At 49.7% G+C, this 14,399-nt stretch overlaps 1 protein-coding gene across 2 annotated transcripts in view; it reads left to right on the forward strand.

Moving 5' to 3' along the window:
- RPH3AL (rabphilin 3A-like (without C2 domains)) overlaps positions 1–14,399 on the forward strand; it is a 138,049-nt gene that overhangs the window by 15,628 nt on the left and 108,022 nt on the right. Inside the window, exon 1 of one of the 2 annotated variants that reach the window (XM_018064378.1) lies at positions 5,721–5,857. The exons of the other annotated variant lie outside the window; for it this stretch is intronic. The gene's annotated coding sequence lies outside the window, so the exon portion shown is untranslated. Of the gene's footprint in view, positions 1–5,720; positions 5,858–14,399 lie in introns of those variants that run through there. 2 annotated transcript variants of the gene reach the window in all.

A 14,399-nucleotide genomic window follows, 5' to 3' on the forward strand; every position in this document is an offset into this window, starting at 1 on the left:
AATGGCCCCTCCGTGCACTCCTAAATTTGCATCTTATTATTCCAGAGAGCAGTTGAATTGAGACTTCACTCTCTTAGCCAATTTCCTAGCTTCTCAAAGAAGGGACCTCAATATGCCAGTTTGGGCTGAGGGCACCTTTAGAAAACTCAGCTGGTGGTTTCCCTAATGGTTCCAAATGGCTGGCATTTCGAAGAGCTCTTTGTGACTATGTGATGCAGACAGATTGGAGAGGGCCAGAAGTGGATTTAGGAGGCATCTGCGGCAGCCCGAGTGAGAAGAACCTGCCCATCAGGGAGGTTATAGTTCAAGGTCACCCCACTAGATGGAGCCAGACCTGAGTCCCTCTGGTACTGCAACCTCTTCTCTCATCGGCCACTAATTTGCATCCCTCCCCCCAGGTAGTCTTATGGAGAAGGCAATGGCACCCCACTCCAGTACTCTTGCCTGGAGAATCCCAGGGACGGGGGAGCCTGGTGGGGTGCCGTCTATGGGGTCTCACAGAGCCTGACACGACTGAAGCGACTTAGCAGCAACAGCAGGTAGTCTTAAGGGCTTCCCTGCTGGCTCAGATGGTAAAGAATCTGCCCGCAATGCAGGAGACCCGGGTTTGATTTCTGGTCTGGAAGTTTCCCTGGAGGAGGGCATGGCAACCTACTCCCGTATCCTTGCCTGGAGAATTCCATGACAGAGAATTCCTGGCACGCAACAGCCCATGGGGGGCAGAGTCAGACATAACCAAGTGACCACACTTTCGTATGTTCTTAATCAGCCCAGAGAGTGGCTGAGATCTCCATGCTTAACGAGCTGGGGGAAGGGAAATGGGCATTGTATTAATCAGGCTAAATAGGACTTGTGGCTCACTAGGGCTGGCCTCGCTGCAAACAGTGGAAATGGGCATTTGTTGCCAGGACACTGGAATGTCTCACAGAAGCCCAGGCCCCGGGCAGGGCTGGATCGAGCACACGGATCAGAGGAAGGCCCAGAAGCCCTCTCTCTGCTTTGTGTTTGCTCAGCTGCTATTTCAGCTCTCCTCTCTGGCTCTCACTGCAGACCAGCTTTCTCTTTCCCGGGCATTTCCACCTGGGGAGCATGACCCCTCCATCAGCTCCATTCATTTGCCTCTTATTGTTCCAGAGAGCAGTTGAGTTGAGACTTCAGTCTCTCAGCCACTTTCCTTGATTCTCAAGGAAGGGACCTCTAATATACCAGCTTGGACTGAGTGTACCCCTGGAAAAGTCACCAATCCCTGTGTAAACTCGGGGATTCTGGAGTCCACAGTGAAGCCAGGGGAAGAAGGGGCATCTGATGGGATGCAAGTGGCCTATGGCAAGGGTCCCTCCACCCCAACTTTGGAGAACACCCTGCCGAGGATGGAGCTGCTCCTAAACTGCCCGAGACCTTATTTTGTCATTCAAATTTATTTGTCAACAGCCCTCTAACTGTCCACCTCCCCTCCCCCTGGGCCTTTACTTTCAATTCTTCACCAGGCAGGGAACATTCCAGAATTTAGAATTAGTCTTCCTGCCTTTGTCAATTCTGTCCACTTCCCCAGAAAAGCAAGGTCTAGCTCACGCCCTGCTGAAAAGCTTGTTGAAAAGGAACCCAGTTATTATCATTGTCTCATTTTCACCTGCTGTTTGAAACTCAGCGGTGCTGATTCAGGTGCCTGGAAACCCTGGTGATTGTGAAATAAATGGGCCTCTGATTGGGGACAGGAGGGGACAGGAAACGGTGAGGTCCAGCAGGAGGCAGGTGTGAGGGTCAGCTGCCAATCACGCCCCCAACCCCACGGCTTCCAGCCTCAGCTCACTGCTTTCAGGAGGCCTGCAGGTGATGTGTGCTATGCCGTCTGCCCTTTGTGCCAGGGATGCTGTGGTCGCAAGAGGGAGGGGGGCACTGGGAGCCCTTCATGCCTCGGCCCATTTCCAGGGCTAAGAAGGGGGTTGATCCTGGATGGGGCTTTTTTCTCTTGCTGTGAGGAGCAGGGAATTGAAGTCCTTTACTCCGGAGCTCTCTCAGACATCAGAGTGGGAGGCAGGGAAGGATCCTGCCTGCAGATGTGGGTTCCAACGGCTCATTTCTCTTTGAATTCCTTGCAGCACTTCTAGGAGCTGTGCGGCTGGCCCTCTTCTGACTTACGGCCGTGCGCTGACTGCCTGGCGTGTTGTTTCCGATGCTGATAATGATGCTGGCGGCATGCACACGGCTGGTGCCTTACCTCTCATTAGCAGTCATGAACCTCCATATTTAATTTCTGTTATAATCTAGTGAGGGAAGTAGGGCAGATTGTTTTATATGCATTTAATAGCTGATAAACCTTCAGGCTGGCCGGGCATGGGATGAAGTGGACGTGTGAGGAACTTGTCCCCCTCACAGCCACACAGCTGGTCAGAGCTGGGATTGAAAGCCTGTCTTCCAATCTTAGATCCTGGACTCTGTTCACCACAGAGTGGAACGATCTTCTCACTTCTCTCAGGCACAGACAGTGGCTTATTCTTCCTGGTTTTCCTGTCTGTCATCCATCCATCTGTCCATTTACGCCTCCATCTTTTTCTGTAAAGGAATTGAGATTCTAACAAAAACATATATTTCTCTATATACCTTGAATATATAAGAAACTAGAGAAATGTATATTTATAATAAAAAGCTAAAGTAGATACTTAATGCCAGAGCTATGTGTGGATATTTTTTTATATTTGTTTGTATATGTGTTTTTGTTGTTGTTTAGTTGCTAAGTTGTGTCTGACTCTTTTGTGAGCCCCTGGATTCTAACTAACCCCACCAGGCTCCTCTGTCCATGGGATTCTCCAGGCAAGAATACTGGAGTGGTTGCCATGCCCTCCTCCAGGGGATCTTCCCGACCCAGGGATCATACCCATGTCTCTTACATCTCCTGCATTGGCAGGAGGATTCTTTACCACTGTGTCACCTGGGAAGCCCATGTAATTAATTAATAGGAACCCATAAAAATAAGGTCAGGAGAAACCTAAATTTACTGGAAGGTCACAACCGGGGCAAGAGTTAGGCTATATATTCAGGCCATTGAGCTGTGCATGGTTTACTATGGTTGAACCACAGATTTAACTCTGAGCTAATGAGCGATCAAAGAAAGGGGGAAAATTGTATTATTTACACGGTTCATGGGGTCCATAAGGAGCAGGAGACCAGATGCTGAGGGCTTTGCCAGGCAGTTGGATTTGGAGGAAATTTCTTGCCTGGGTGGTCATCTGCCAGCTCCTGAGGGGCAAGGGAAATGCGTGGCATAAGAACTGATACTCTCTGTTCCTCCTGTCATGCCAGACACCACTATTCAATCACCACCCTTTCCCACTGAGGCCAGAGAGAGCCTTGCAGTCCTTCATGCATGGTGTTCCAGGCGGCCGTTACCGGCGATGTGCAGCTGGCATATAGGATGAAACCGTGTGCTATTCCAGCTCTGGGGGCGGTGGTGGTATTGGGAGTCACTGAGCAGTTCTGAATGGAGAGCCACAGGAAGTTGTGGCAAGCATCTGTGCAGGAGTGGACACCGTGTCTTATTGTCCATTGGAGGTGTGTTTGCCATAAACTGCGTCCAGATGTCAGTTAGTGGGATCCATCAAGGTGATGATGGGTGCTGAGTGTGTTTGCTTAGTACATGCAGTACATTCTCGCTCCTTCCTGCTCCTGGGTAAGTGACTTACTCAGGATTCCTGATTGCAAATGGCAAAGACCCAACTCAGACTAGTTTCACTGAAAAGGGGACTTGGTGGACCTGGCAAGTTGGGGATCAAAGGACTGATTCAGGCATGGCTGGATCCAGCAGTTGCTAACACCATCAGGATTATCTACCTCCATCTCTCGGCTGTGCTTGGCTTTATTCTCAGGATGTTTCCAAGTGGCTGCAAGATAGCATTGGCTATCCCAGGCCAGCATCATTCTCACAGCTTGCTCTCACAGGGAAAGAGTATTTCTCAGTAACTCTGGTGAGAGCTCAGGGAAGACTCTGTATGGCTGGGCCTAGGTCACCTGCCAGCCCTGACCCTGTGACTGTGCCCTGGGGGTAGGAATGTTCTAGTCATCAAGCCCACTTTCACCCTGAGGAAGAGGAGGGAGGGACCATTTCTCCCTCCCAGAAGGACTGGGCACGATTTCCTTGGCACTGAGGAGGAGTCCTTCGCAGAGAGGACTGCTGGGAGGACAGAATGTGTAACACGTCCCGTGGAAGACCAGTAGAGGCCTTGGCACGTGGGCACACAGCCACCTGAAGGCAGCTTTTAGGGTGCCATCTGCGCTTTTTACTCCTAAGTGGAGATGTACGCTCAGGCTGTTCCCTTCCTGGGGTCTGTTCCATCCTGGACTTGCAAACTCAGCCGGCCTTTCTGTGCAGCGGGCTTCTGAGAGCACGTGGGAACCAACCTCTCTCCACGTGTCTGTCCCAGAGGTCGCCTCCAGCCCCTGACACCACGTTTCAGCTCTCTTTGACCTCTGGTCCCTGTGGGCACACACCTGGCTCTGGGGTCTGCACTTGGCTCCCATCGCTATGGAGGTCTGAGTCTCTTATCCGGACCCGTGACTCAGCCTGACTGTGGCGTCACCTGCAGTCTCCAGCCTGTGGTCCTGCCAGGAGGAGGGCAGAGCGGCCAGGCTGGCCCTGGTGGAGGAGGTCCACTCCCCTGTCGCTTCTCCTCAAGTCAGAGCTTCCACTCGGGATGAAGGGCCAGCTGGTCTCCGGCACACCTGGGTGTTTAGTGCTGCTTTCCACAGACTCAGACTCGCATCGCACTCTCCTGCGTGATACGACCGGGCTCACACATTAGCACTTCTCAACGTTTTTAGCTACAGAATCTTTTCTTCAAAGGCTATCTTCCCTGAAAATCCGTTATAGGAACGTGACAAGAGCGGAGTTGCTCTGGCCTAGGTTGGAGTGTGCCCCCTTCATCCACCTCCCCATCGTTCCACGGATAGGCACAGAGCCCCGGAGAGACACAGGGCATCCACTAGGACTCCTTGGAACGCATTTGGAGAATCTTCATGGTGATGTCCATCCCTCCCGCCTAGCAGCGCCTGCTTTTGTTCCCCATGGGGGATTAGCTGCTAGATGTGGTGTTTTCCTTCTTTCTCACCACCTTTCTTCCTGTCATTAGCTTGTTTGCACTCTGAAAAGTCAACAAGGGGATCCTTGTCACCTTCCTTGGCCCTACAGGCAGGTGTCAGCTCCTCCCTGCATGACCTTTGCCCTCCTCGAGCTGCACGTGGGAGGCCGTGGCTTTGCAGTCATTGGTCACGTTATCTGGCCCTCTGCTACACCTGGATGGATATCCCACCCCCAGCAGCTGAAGTTTCAGGAAGTCATGAGATGCTGACGCCCATCTATGACCACTGCCTGGAATGAATAGTTTGAATACCTTTCCGTAAAATGTGCCCTTTTGAAAACAATAATGTCCTTAAAACTTGTAAAAGTGGCGAGACTTTAAAAAATAAAAGGAATGCAAACGTTCCCAAGAGAGGCCTCCCTCTAAGAGAAAGTGTCCTTCATCTGTTCAGCTTTCTTGTTTAGTTGCTAAGTCGTGCCCAACTCTTTTGCCACCCCATGCACTGTAGCCCCCCCAGCTTCCTCTGTTCAGCTTTAGAAAATGTCATTAGGAGGAACTTGGTCACCCATGGATTGGCTTCAGCTGGGCGTCGGTCCACCCAGAGAATCCAGGCCTCGGTTTGGCTCCAGCTGGGCCTTCCCCGGCTGCCACTTATTGACTTAAGTCCCAGTGATTCAGATCTTCATCAGGGTCGCCCCTGACAACGCATGGAGGGGCGGAGAGGGGAGCTGCCTCCTTCTAGACGCCAGCAGGGCCAGGCCCAGGCCAAGACCCCTCGGTTCCTGGTAGGTGTTTTGGGATCTTTGGCAATGAGGGGATGGGAAGATTTCATTTTTTCTGGAGGAAAGGCTTTTCCTAGAACTTTGCTAACTCCCGGGAAGGGTGTGTCTGTGCTGGGAGAGCAGTGTTAATGGTTGACTTGCTTTTCTCTGGGTTACTCTAAGGCCTGTGGCTTCCCAGGGAGAGGGGGCAGGGATCAGGGAAGGGAGGAGCACCCCTGCACCCCCTTGACAGTTGCTACGCTTTCCGGACCATCTTGTAGGCCGGCAGAGGTTAGGGGTGGATGGAGGAGGAGCAGCAGATGGGCCCAGAGCCAGGGGGAGAAAAGGGCCCCATTACTACAACTGAACAAACTGGAACTTTCTGTTTGTTAAATGTTTTTTATTGCACGTGAAGGCACTGGAAGAGGGGCTAGACATCTAGTCTCCAGATGACTGAGAGACAGGACCAGGAAAACCAAGAGCTATGCAGGAGATGTAAGAGGTGTGGGTTTGATCCCTGGGTCTGGAAGATCTCCTGGAGAAGGAAATGGCAATCCACTCCAGTGTTCTTGCCTGGGGAAATCCTATGGACAGAGGAGCCTGCGGGCTACAGTCCATGGGGTCGCAAAAGAGTCGGGTCATGACTGAGCACGCACGCATACAGTAATATTAAGTATTTTATGCAGATGAGCACTTTAAACATTTTAATGATTAGGTATTTATCTTCGTGTGCATTAGACCATGACTTTTTGTTTTAAAGTTCCCTTCTATTTATAGCAAATGATATGGTGTTCTCTTTGTGGTGGAGTTTGCTTTAAAAATAAACTTAAGTAAAAGAGTGAGTTGACTTAAAGGGAAATATAAGTAAAGAGTAGTATGGATGGCAGGTGGCATGGGGATGCCTGAGGTTTGGGAACAGTGTGCTGGAGGCATTCAGAGGCTCAGAAAGGAAAGGGCTCCTGGAAGAGTCAGCTGGTGTCTGGGAGGGGCAGGATCTAGCAAGGTGGAGGTGGGAGAGGGTGTATCTTACGAGCAGGTGTGCAAATGTGTGTGTGCAAATCTTTTTTTTAATTTAATTTTTTAATTGGAGGGCAGTTGCTTTATAGTGTTGTTAGTTTCTGCTGTACAGCAACGTGAATCCACTCAAAGTATACCTATATCCCCTCCCTCCTGAGCCTCCCTCCCACCCCCAGTGTGTGCACATCTTGGTACCCATTTTAGTTGCGACATATGGAGAAGGAAATGGCAACCCACTCCAGTATTCTTGCCTGAAAAATCCCGTGGATAGAGGAGCCTGGCAGGCTACAGTCCAAAGGGCGGCGGAGCATCAGACACGACTGAGCTACTGAGCCCAGCACAGGGCACATGAGTCCTGTAGGGACTGGAGTTTGGGCTTGGACTCTATTGTGGAGGATCTTGAATCCCAGGATATGGACTCCAGACTTGAGCAGTGCGAGCCATTGAAGGTGCTGGAGTGGGGGCAGCGACTCATGACTGTCCTTAAAGGGACTCATTTATTTGTCATGGGTGCCAGGACTGAGGCAGGATGACCAGTCAGGGGCCTAAGGGGAAACTGTGTAAGACGCCGACCTAGAGCCATGGCTGAGGACCAGAAGCTCAGCCACCAGCCCATCTCCTGCTGGCGCTGGCTGGCTGCCTAGAGACATTGGAGAGAGGCAGGTCTGGGTTGATGAGCCAACTCTGGGTCTCTTGAGAGTTCCTTGGACATCAAGGAGATCCAGCCAGTCCATCCTAAAGGAAATCAGTCCTGACTATTCACTGGAAGGACTGATGCTGAGGCTAAAAGTCCAATACTTCGGCCACCTGATGCAAAGAAATGACTCATTTAAAAAGACCCTGAAGCTGGGAATGATTGAAGGTGGGAGGAGAAGGGGATGACAGAGGATGAGATGGATGGCATCACCGACTCAACTGGACATGAGTTTGAGTAAGCTCTGGGAGTTGGTGATGGACAGGGAGGCGTGCTGCGGTCCATGGGGTCGCAACGAGTCAGACATGACTGAGAGACTGAACTGAACTGAGGGGAGGTGGTGGGAGCCGGGCAGGGGCGTGGATCAGAAGTTGTGTGTGGAGGCCCGAAAGGGAGGTGCCTGTCTCCCCAAGCTGGGCCCAGTGGCCCATTCCTGGGATCTCCTGGCTGAGTGTGGAATGTTCTGGGGGAAGCGGGTGGGTCTGCTGCAGGAAGCTCCGCTCTGAGTCAGAGCACCGGTTCCTGCAGAAAGAGGAAGCACTCGGTTCCCTGCCCTGCAGTTTGGTCAGGACAGCCTGGCTAACAGACACGGGCTAAGGTTTCATTCATCAGCTGAGCCTGTGGTCATCAGGGTCACAGATTTTCGTTGGTGGTGTTGTTTAATTGTTCCATTTGTTTCTTCTAGTTCAGAGAATATCCCCAGGAGTTCAGAAGCAGGCTTGATTTAAAAACGAGGTTTTGTTTTTTTCCCTTTGAGGGCCATCTCTGGGCCAGGCACTCTGTCTAGAACTGTTACTCTGTTCACCCTGGACAAGACCTGCTAGGGAAAGAAAGTGTCATGACCTGCATTGTACAGAGGATGAAACAAGGGGTAGGGAAACGTGGCTACTCCCAAATTATACAACAGGTTCAGCGCAGAGCCTGGTTCCAAACTCACACGCTGGGACTGTCAGTGGGAGTAAGACTGTCACCAGCTATATCACCTGGGAGAAGGAGCTCACCGTCTGTGCTTCCATCTGGTGTGGGGCCGCTCCCTGTAGTGTGCTGGGGTGCATCTGTAAAATGGGGGTGCTGGGTACCCCCAGCGTGGCTTCAGGGAATGCGTGAGTTATGATACAGCCAAGGTGCGTGTGAGTGTTCCCCGCTCTTAATGCTGTTGTGATATGAAACTAGAGTTGCAATTCTGAACATCAGTTTTATCGGGAGACATTTTGGGGGAGGGTATTACTTAGGGTTGGGGAGAAGCATTGTTTGTTCAATTAATTTTGACTGTGCCGAGTCTTTGTTGTGCTCGGGCTTCTCGTCACAGAAGCTTCTCTGGTTGCGGAGCCTGGGCTCTAGAGTGAGGCTAGTTGCAGCTCTAGTTGCCGCTCTCGGGCTTAGTTGAGCCTCGGCTCGTGGGATCTTCCCGGACCAGGGGTCGAATCTGTGTCCCCTGCCTCAACAGGTGGATTCTGAACCACAGGAATACTAGGGAAGTCCAGAAGGGTTGTTTTAATTTTAAAAGAATTAATTCACATGGTGTAAAATGGGAAATCTTGAACTTGGAGACCCTGCCTTTGGCCTGGCTATTTCTGGCCGCACTCCCCTTTCCTAGATGCCGGGGGAGGTGCAGGTAAGGAGGAGTGAAATCTGTGTTTGCTTTCCGCTGTTATTAGCCTCACTTAAAGGAAATGGCAACCCACTCCAGTGTTCTTGCCTAGAGAATCCCAAGGACGGGGGAATCTGGTGGGCTGCCCTCTATGGGGTCACACAGAGTCGGACACGACTGAAGCGACTTAGCAGCAGCAGCAGCAGGTGAAAGCCTGAGAACAAAGTTGGGCTTCCTTGGTGGCTCAGGCTGTAAAGGGTCCGCCTACAAAGCAGGAAACACCAGTTTGATCCCTGGGTTGGGAAGATCCCCTGGAGCAGGGAATGGCAACTCACCCCAGTATTCTTGCCTGGAAAATCCCATGGACAGAGGAACCTGGTGGCCTACAGTCCATGAGGTCACAAAGAGTCAGACACAACTGGGCATCTAAGCATGCACCTGGCTGTTTTCACAGCTTCCCAGGAAGCCCCAGGTCTCTGATCTCAACCTGCCCTAAATTATTACCCAGGAGCTGTGTCCTAATTGCCTATGAAGCCCCAAACACAGGGTGCAATGCATTGGCTGGGAATCAAACCTGGGCCTCCCGAGTGGCAGGGGAGAATTCTACCACTGAACCACCAATACACGCATGATAAAAGGCAATGGCACCCTACTCCAGTACTCTTGCCTGGAAAATCCCCTGGACAGAGGAGCCTGGTAGGCTGCAGTCCATCAGGTCGCTAAGAGTCGGACACGACTGAGTGACTTCACTTTGACTTTTCACTTTCATGCATTGGAGAAGGAAATGGCAACCCACTCCAGTGTTCTTGCCTGGAGAATCCCAGGGACGGAGGAGCCTGGTGGGCTGCCGTCTATGGGTTCTCACAGAGTTGGACACGACTGAAGTGACTTAGCAGCAGTGATACATTATTGTAAACTAAAGCCCATAGTTGTCTTTAGGGGGTCACTCTTGGTATACATTCTATGAGTTATGACGAATGTATAATGACGTGTCCACCGTGACCACATCATTACAGAATTACAGTTTCACAGTCCTAAAAATCCCGTGTCCCCCCATTCATCCTTCCCTTGCTCCCCTGAACTTCTGATCTCTTTACTGCTACTGTAGTTTATCTTTTTCAGAACATCATACCTTTCAGATTGGCTTCTTTCCCTTAGCAATATGCACTTAAGCTTCCTCCATGTCTTTTCGTTGCTTGGTAGCTTTTTTATTTTTCTATCTATTAAATTTTTTTCACTTTTGTTGCTGAGTTTTATTTTATTTTTATTTTTTTGCTGAGTTTTATTCCACTGTCTGGATATAGCACAGTTTATTTACCCATTCACCTACTGAAGGACATCTTGGTTGCTTTCATGTTTTGACAATAATGAATAAATCTGGTATAAACCTCAGTATGCCATATTTGTATGTATGTAGATGTAGGTCTCTAATTCTTTGGGTAAACCCCAAGGAGTGTAACTGTTGGATCATATAATAAGAGTACGTTTAGTTTTGTAAGATACTGCTTTTCAGTGGCTGGACCATTTTGCATGAATGAGAGTGCCTATTGCCCAGCATCCTTGTCAGCATCTGGTGTTGTCAGTGTGCTGAATTTTGGCCATTTAATAGGTGTGCAGTGGTATCGCGTTATCTTAATTTGCAATTGCTCAATGACATATCACATAGATATGGCTTATTTGCCATCTTGCCTATCTTCCTCGGTGAGGTATCTGTTTAGGTTTCTTGCCTATTTTTAACTGGGTTGTTTGCCTTCTTATTTCTTTTCAATATTGTTTTCCCTATTTAGAATATTATTCATTGTCTCTACTTACTTGAAAGGATAATGAAAGATTGTGTGGGTGAGGGTGACTGGCATAGGAAGGTGAAAGTGTTAGTCACTCAGTCATATCCGATTCTTTGCAACCCCATGGGTTGTTGCCTGCCAGGCTCTTCTGTCCCTGGGATTTCTCAGGCAAGAATACAGAAGTGGCACTTCTTTCTCCAGGGGAACTTCCTAATCCAGGGATTGAACCCAGGTCTCCTGAATTGCCAGCAGATACTTCATTGTCTTAAGGCCCCAAAACGCACATACTTCTGTTAAGTGCTGAGAACTTGGGATATCCTTGAGATCAAGAAATTGAGCTTGGAGTTCAAATCCTGGGCCCTGTCACTTACACGCTGTGTGACTTTGGGTACATCATGTACCTCCCTGAGCCTCAGTTTGCTCACCTGTAAAATGGAGATGTTAAAACCTGCTGTGAAAAATAGAGAAGATGATTCTATAAAGTACTTGGCACCCAGCTGGAGAAATAGTAAACGCTCAATTAGTGGTGGGTCTTCTCATAGATGATGAGCAGAAATACCTTTTGCTTCTCCTGTGTGACATTTTGGCTTTCCCTTGTGTCCTCATTTTTGAGACCTCAGAACCCACTAGAATTCCCCTTGCGCTTACAGGGAACAGTTGGGATGGGGGGAGCCAGCCATGTCCCGCAGGTACCCGTTTCTCACCCCAGCCCTTCCCATCCTCCTCTCCCTTCCCGGGTGGGAGCCCCAGACTCATCCTGCTCACCTTTCTCGGTCACTCCTTCCACCCGCCATGCCCCCTGGGCTCCTGTTTCTCCAGCCTGGCTATATATGTCGGCACCCCCGCTACTCCCTGTTCTGACTTCTCTGAGGATGGATTCTAGGCCTGTTTTGTTTTGTTTGTTTGTTTTTTTTTAAAGGGAGATCCTGCTGGTGCTAGTGAGGAAAAGGCAGAGAGGCAGGAAAGTGACCAGGTTGGTGGGGTCCTCCCAACAGTGACTCTAGACTGGCCCATTCCTGGCTCCTTTAGAGATGGGCCCTGGGATCGGTTTCTGAGGCCGCCTCACCAACATGGGCCCTACCCTTTTCAGGAAAGCCACATGCCCTTTCCCCTCTTGCTGGCTTCTCTTCCCTGTTGATATATACTTTGCTCACCAGGCATCTGCCCTGCCCAGAAAGGATCTCCTCTGGGTGTTTCCTGCAGTACTGAATGAAAGGCCCAGAAACCATCCACATACACGCAGGCTACTGGGAGACAGGGCCATGCCTTCTAAGGTTCTTTGTAGAGCAGTCAGGTAGGCACCAGGACTGACCACAAGCAGAGGGCGAGTTCTGCAAAACTGCTCCCTCCCACTGGGGAAGCCGCAGTTCAGCGTGTATGCTCATAGAGGGGAGTAGTGATAGAATATTATTACAATACATTATTCTATTAGTAACTGACCTCCTGGGCCATTGAGAGAGTAAAATGAATTAATACGTGTCAAATGCTCAGAGCAGAACTCTCACATTCAGGGTTAAACAAGGGTGTCGGCTGATACTGCCATCGTCTGCTCAGACCCTTTCTCCAAGGCGCCCCCCTCTCACTCCCCTTACCCATCTCATAGCTACAACCTGCTTCAGTTCCCTCAGGGGAGCTTAGGGGATTGAAGGGACATTTTGGAATGTCCTTAACCCTAAGGCATGTCCTGTTTATTCAGTTCAGTACAACAGCATTCATTGATGCTTCCTACCTGTGCTCTTCTGGGTATTGGGAATTTCAGGCAAATAGTACTGATGGTGGTAGCTGGTGATGGTGATAGTGATGGTGGTGATGGTGATGGTGCTGATGGTGGTGATGGTGGTGATGGTGGTGATGGTGGTGATGGTGGTGATGGTGGTGATGGTAACCGTGATGATAGTGATGGTGGTGATGGTGCTGGTGATGGTGGTGATGATAACTGTGATGATAGTGATGGTGGTGATGGTGCTGGTGATGGTGGTGATGGTGCTGGTGATGGTGGTGATGGTGCTGATGGTGGTGATGGTGGTGATGGCAGTGGTGATGGTGATGGTGGTGATGGTAACCGTGATGATAGTGATGGTGGTGGTGATGATGACGGTGGTGGCAGCCGCCCTTCACTGAGACTGCACAGTATTTTGGGTTCTATCTATGTGTGTTACCTGTACCATTTAAATCAGAGTTTTTCAAATTGGTGCTTTGACATTTTTGGCTGGCAAATTTTATGTTATTGCGGGGTAGGGTGCTCTGCTGTGCCTTGTAAGGTGTTTAGCAGCATCCTGACCTCTCCCCACTATCCATCTGGCCCCCGGGTACCTCCTGGGGGAACAAAATCACCCTGATTCAGAACCACTGATCTAATTTACTCTTCCCCACAGGCCAGGAGGCAGCTACTCATTTTACCAATGAGGCAACTAAGGCCTAGAGAGATGAAGGAAGCTGCCAAGGTCACTGAGCTAATAATTCACACAGAGCCAGAAGGCAGATCCCAGATATCTGCCCCAAAGAACAGACTCGGAAGGAGTCTGCCCTTTATGTTTTGGCAGAAGAAGAGAATTCATCAGCCATTGGCCGGGCCACCTGGGGTACGTGACCAGGTTGGGGCCTGCTCGGTCAGCCCGGGTACCCATTGCCAGATTCATTTGAAGCTAATAAAACCTGTGGCTGCTGCCCACTTTCTGACTTGGTTTGAAACCAAAGACTGAATGTATTTATGTGGAGACTATCTGCAGGCCCCTGGCCTTGGTCACGACACTGCTTCTCCTTCCTCCAGACAGAGCCCTGTCGCCTGCAGACACCCGTGGGGAGAAGGAACAGGCGTGGGTGTGTTTTTCTGCAGAGGGGCCTCCTAGGTGCATTCTCCCACTGAGGGTGTGAATCTGGTTTGTGGTTTGCATGCCCCAAATATTCTTTTGTAATTTTACTTTTATTTAATCACAGTTTATCATGAAAAATTAAAAATATATAGCAAAGTTGAAAGAAGTTTGTGGTGTCCACCTGTATGCCCACAGCTTTAGATTCTACTATTAATATTTAACTGCACTTGTTTCCCTTGTGCAGACCCCAGGTCAGCGTCATCTTTGGCTGGCGGGTATATGAACACACTGTAAATTCTCCCTGAGGAGAATACACTGATAATATAAATAGTGGTGATAAGACAAAATGCTCCCTAGGTTAACGGGGGAGGTCAAGTGTCATGGATGACTCAACTCACTGTTAAAGCAAAACTACAACTATACTCCAATAAAAATTAATTTTTAAAAAGATAAAATGTTTAAAAATGAATAAAGCAAAAGTAATGAGAACAAGGCACTAAGTAGATTGGAAAGTTATTTAGTTAAAAATGTCGTCTAGTATTTAGTCCATGCCATCTTAAGGTATAGAAATAATACAGGTTCAACAGTTTCATTCCTTTTTTTATTTTTTATTTGTGGCTGTGATCTGGAGCATGCAGGCTCTTAGTTCCCTGACCAGGGATTGAAC

Source organism: Capra hircus, chromosome 19 (assembly GCF_001704415.2).
Source record: "Capra hircus breed San Clemente chromosome 19, ASM170441v1, whole genome shotgun sequence".
Lineage (NCBI taxonomy): Eukaryota > Metazoa > Chordata > Mammalia > Artiodactyla > Bovidae > Capra > Capra hircus.